The sequence below is a fragment of the Tasmannia lanceolata genome, unplaced genomic scaffold, assembly GCF_043159265.1.
Source record: "Tasmannia lanceolata isolate RefF3 unplaced genomic scaffold, GAP_Taslan_0.1 ptg000003l, whole genome shotgun sequence".
Classification (NCBI taxonomy): Eukaryota; Viridiplantae; Streptophyta; class Magnoliopsida; order Canellales; family Winteraceae; genus Tasmannia; species Tasmannia lanceolata.
The window spans coordinates 23719908-23725644 of NW_027518680.1; the positions used below are offsets into that span (position 1 = coordinate 23719908).

The following is a 5737-nucleotide window of genomic DNA, read 5'->3' on the forward strand; positions in this document are numbered from 1 at the left end:
TCTTCGACCCACAAATCATTCATCTGGTTATGCTGTTTTTGATGGGCCATAGCCCAAGAATCACACGATTGGATACCGTCTAACTGAGAACTCTCATGGACTGCAAATGGAAGTTCAGAAAAAAAAACAACTGACCAATTATCTACATTTAACGAATGATGTTTACTTTTAACATTCCCATTAAAAAATGTTTCTGGAGAATTAATTTGTTATTTTGTGATTTGATTTGAATTGAATTTTCAAGTAGGATGAATTCTGTTTAAGCACATGAGAAGCATCAAAATCTGTTTTCCTAGCAGCTTCTCCTCATTGACGAAATTCATTGGAGATAATGATCTAGAGTCCAATGGCTTAGATAGGGAGATAAAAACACTAGGTATTTTCATACCACCACGTCTTTGTTGGAGAAATAGAAACCGAATCGAAAGACATAAAACTGAGTTGGGCCTTACACATAGGAAGACTGAATAAGGAAATCCCTATCAAATATTTTTGGAACATTTTTTTTTAAATGGTATTTTTAGAATGTGTTCTAATCTCAAATTGAACACATTGACTTCCTAGACAGATCGACCTTGAATCATTGATAACCTTACTAACATGAAACTTGTTGGCCATGTTCCTTCTGAGTTCAGATCGTCCTTGAATCATTGATGACCTTACGAACATGAAACTTGTTGCCATTGATTAAGAGTTTCTTCAAATCCAGCATCATGCCCACTCAAGTCAATTAAATCTACATAAAACTAATCCCAAAAGTTGCTGATGGGGTTCAAGTCAACAAGTTCTGATCAATGAGCTTATGCAATGTAAGATAAAATTATTTCACAAACAGCTTAAGAGCATGAGACCACACCTCTAAAAAATCGTATCTCCTAATCAATCTATATTTGGTAGATTTTTTTTTTGACAATTTACTAATTATTTACAAAATCATATCATACTTTAAAGAAGAAAGAAAAGTTATTAGATTCCTTTATAAAATTGATATTGGGAAAACTTACAAGTTACAATACAATCAAATGAAAATTCATTTTTCAAGTCTATTTGGATTCCATGGTCAGTGGATCAAACCAAGGGGACAATGTATTACCACAAATCAATAAGCAATCCTTCTCAATGGTGGTAGTCCTGAATACTTTTACTCATTCGGAGGACTTATACAAGGTAACCCACTGTCACCATACTTGTTCATTTGTGTACCAAAATACTGTAACTCCACCTAGAATGTAGTATATGATAGCATTCAACTGATCACTTACTAAATAATGGCCTACAAATCTCTCACCTGATGTTTGCAGATGAACTTCTTATCATTACCCGAGCAAACCTAAATCAGGAAGAAACATTCATAGAATCTTGGGTTCATTCTGTCGAGCCATCGGACTATGTATCAACTACACCAAACTAAATATCACCATCCCAAAAGATCTACAGCCTCGCATCAACACTCTATCTACCCAGTAGTTGGTTTGGCGAGAACTCTCTTCTAGGACCCTACTAGCTGCTTGAAAGTTTTTCAAACGTTTAGTGCAGCGATAGATTTCTTACTTGACGATTGGAAGCATGTACTCTTCGTGAGAAACCGGGTTCTCGGATCCCAAAGTTTTGCACCCTATTGTCATTCCGGCAGGCAAAAATGTTGCTCTCTCTGGCTTTGAAATCTGTGTGCTGAGCACCCTCTACCAAAAGAGGGGCATCTGTAGACACTATTTTCCCAGCTTTGACTGATGATAGTTCTTCACGATGACGACTCCGATGATGAGCAACTTCTGAACGTGTGGACGGAAGGTATTTGTGGGCACGAACACTAATGGAATTCATTACACTTAATCACCTAACCATCGCCTATCCTTGAGCATTTCAAAAAAAACCAGAGATCATCCAATTTTCAGTCAAAACCAGGCCCTGATCCATTTACTATGGCACCTGTCGCAAATCCCAAATTAGGGATACACTAATACACTTTGTGGTTGCAAATCTCTAAATTTAAAGATTATCTATAAATCTGTCATTCTCTCCAGTTGGCCAATCCCACGTCGCCCAGAGTGCTAGAAACCTTTGGTTTTTTAGTCTATAAAAGGCCCCAGGCCCAATGCACTTAAAGGTGTTGGGCTCCCTGGAAGGCTGAAGAACGAGGAAGAAGACACTGAGGAGTCAAGTGATGCCCTCCCCAAATTCAACATCAAAGATTTGATCACAAGCGGGCATTCCTTGGGATATAAAGTTAAGATCTCTCGTCGCAACTTAGGTAAGTCTCGCTCATCTCTCTTATTTCATAGTACGTAGCATGTTGCAAGTTTTAACTACAACTGATTAGGAGAAAGCCATGAGGCGTAGGGTTTCATCAGGCCTAAACCTCGAGGCATTCTCAGATTATGGAAAAATCTATTTAATTCTACTTTTTTCCATGTATTAGGTAAGAAAAATCTGTAAGCCGAATGGCTATTGATCACCTGAGTTTTAATTGGCATCAAACCCACATTGATTGATTCGTAAGAACTAATGTCGCTTGCCTACGAAGTTATCAGGTTGTAACATATCATCACACATGCAAAGAGACTCGGACAAGCGAGATCCACGGAGATTTGGCATGCAAACGTCATCTTGAAGTGAAGTCCAAAGAATCAAGAAGATCTTGAAGAGAAGACTACTCAAGGCAATATAGAATTTCTATGTAGGACCTCTCTTGATGGTTTGACTAGCTATGTCTTTAAATGTCCCTAGAAATAACACTCCCCAAGAAGGTTGAATGTCCGTTGGTGATTCACCTAAAAAATGCATGTTTAAAGTTCCAGGGAAATCACGGACGTCCGGGAACGGGTGGACGTCCGTCTGTAACCTAACTCAAAAATTAAAAAAACAACTGAGGGGATCACGGACATCCAGGACAACTGCGGATGTCCGTTTGAGATCAGGGTTGAAAATAAAAAAATATTGCCGAGCCGACGGAGGACGTCCGGGACGTACCCAGACGCGCTTTTGAAATTCAAACGGGCAAATTTTCTGGATGTCCGGACTTCGTCCGCGACGCCCGTTGAGACAAAAAATTAGGGTTTTTTTCTAACCTCAACTATATATACATCTTCTAAAAACCCTAAAACACAACTCTTATTTTTGTGAGCCACCATTGTTGAGCATTAACTTCTTACCTACACTTCTTTAAGCTACTCATTGCTAAAGAATCTACATTCTAGTCTCTCTAGTGCCATTACTTTTAACATCAAGAGAGGTTCATTTAGGTATTTATTGTGGTGAGTGTTTCAAGAGTTCTCTACAAGCTATCATCTTTGTATTACCCTGCAAAAGAGGCAAAGAGTACTTCATATTTCTTTCTACTCATTGTAAAAGAAGGGTTGGGATCCTTGGAGAGTTTCAAGACTCGATGATTGTAAGGAGGCTTCGAACCCGGCCGTGGTGTGGTGTCCGGAATAGTGAAGAATCCTACGGACGACAAACTTGGAAGAATGGAGTGGGTCTTTTGAGAAGACCGAACCACTATAAAAATCTTGTGTTCATTGTGGTGTGTATCTTCCCTTCTCTCCTTGGATTTGGTGATTGGTAATATCCTAACCTTTACTTTTTTCATTTATAACGTAACAAGGGTTAAATTTGTTTTAAAAAGGATTAACAAGGTATTTCTTGTAGAAACAATTTTTTCAAAATATAAATTTTTTTATTATACCCAATTCACCCCCTCTTGGGTTGCTTAGTAGGATTTCAAAATCAATAGGCCTCAAGTGAATGGCATACCGGTAGCCTGAGCTCCTGAACGATGCATGTGTAGTATAAACATGTTCCTTCCCTTATCTTCCTCTTTTTCACTTGAGCACGATCGTCCATGGCAGACTGAACTCACCGAATGTGCCAGCCTTGTTGCATGTCTCCACGAAGTGGGTGATGTGTTGCTTCGGGCTACCCTTCCCTTTGAACTGTTGGAACTGTTACAGTCTCTGAGAATTCCGGTTGCAATGCGTCAAGAAGACTAGTTCTACCAACCCCTCGGGCCTTGCCAATGATCGATTGCTTTTCGGACCTCTAAACATCTTCAATTCCCCTAACTTGGCACCCTACCCATTCAATGATGATGAAACCAGGAATCCAAAGTCACTTGCGAGTCCTAGGCCATCTCCTAGGTGACGACTCGAGTCAACCCCCATGAAACCTGGGTTTGCCCTCAATTTTTGTGGAGGAAAAAGGGTGGTTCATCAATCACTCATGATCGATGGAAGAATTGCCATTAAGAGATCAAAATAACAAATTGAACCAAAAAACACATGCAAAAAGCAACAGAGAGAGAGAGAGAGAGAGAGAGAGAGAGAGAGAGAGAGAGAGGAGCGCATCTGAACGAGTTGGGCCATGATGTTCTGTCTATTTAATCCCTAGTGCCTGAGCAACCCAACAAAGAAATTTAGTTGCATTGTGGGACAACCCATTCCATCTGATTTCTCATACTTAGGGATATTGATATTTGGAGAGAGCTCCAGGACACCAGGAATGGTCACATCCCTAGTGCGAGTGCAGATGGAGGATGCCATAACAAATCTCAGGTGATCAGTAAGGATGAATAGATGCAAAGGGACTTCTTCATCCCTTTTCAGGGGGAAGCAACCCGGGAGCACCTGCTAGTGCTATCCTACTAGGGTTTCATCACATTAAAGAGAGAAGTTTTTCTTAAACTAGGCATTTACATGCATGCAGGTAATGCAGGATGGCTAGGGTTCCCTTGAAAACTAGGCGTTTTCAAAACGGCACTATTGTTCAGGAATTAAGATACTAGTGACGAGATTGTTTATATTCCCAAAGGTTCTAGATCAACGGTTGGAATTTTTCGTGAACAGTTATCACGTCTATTATTGGACCAGATGTGTGGTACTTTAAGCAAGGTGTAGGGACTTACGGATGCAAACGCATTATGTGAGTGTAACATTTTTGCACCTAGGGTGCTCCCAGGGCATTTTCGAAGCGCACAATCAGAAAAAAAAGGATCTCAACAGTTGATTTGCATTTAATCTCTTCTTCCTTTCCATTACTTATTATAAATGAGGCCCAAACTCGAAGAGCTAGACGTCCCAAAGGAGCTGCCTCTGTGGGTTCCCCCGCCTGAGGCATCCTTTTTTTCCACTTCCTTTTCATTTTGGTTTTTTAGTGTGTTTGCTTTTGTTAGCGATCTTTCCATCAGTGATGGACAGACCACCTCTACAAAGACCAACACGTGAACCCGAGTTTCACGGGGATTGAATAGTGGACTCCCATCTATTGGGTGCCTCTATTTCAGGCATCCGGGAATCCGTAACGTCCTATTACTCCTCCCTATTCTCATTCTAGGGTGTGATTTCCTGGACAGTGGTGTCATGCGGCAGTAGAGGTGCAACCACAGCTTGCAACCATGGTTTCAAATTTCAGTTTCGGAATGTGTTTTGGTCAACCACAGCTTGCAACCATGGTTTCAAATTTCAGTTTCGGAATGTGTTTTCGTCAGGACCGAAACAGAAATTTTAGCCAAAATTTCAAAATTTCTGACGAAATCCAATGAAATCAAATAATGGCTATTTTATCTCGTATAGAATTTCTACCGAAATTCCGGCTGAAATTTTGGTAATTTTGGCCAAAATTTCGTGATAATATTAAATAATTATCATAAATCGAGATTTTTGGGTTAAATCCCTTAAATTTCGGACGAAATAAACTACCATTTCTAGGGGTGCAACTTGGGCGGGCTCAACCCGAACCTGTT

The 5737-nt window shown here is 40.1% G+C and overlaps 1 long non-coding RNA gene across 10 annotated transcripts in view; it reads right to left on the reverse strand.

The window, feature by feature from the left end:
- LOC143853929 (uncharacterized) overlaps positions 1 to 4747 on the reverse strand; it is a 28462-nt gene extending 23715 nt beyond the window's left edge. For all 10 annotated transcript variants that reach the window (XR_013237302.1, XR_013237303.1, XR_013237301.1 and 7 more), the window contains exon 1: positions 3754 to 4747. This is a non-coding gene — a long non-coding RNA (uncharacterized LOC143853929). The remainder of the gene's footprint in view (positions 1 to 3753) is intronic.
- Between the last annotated feature and the right edge of the window lie 990 nt (positions 4748 to 5737).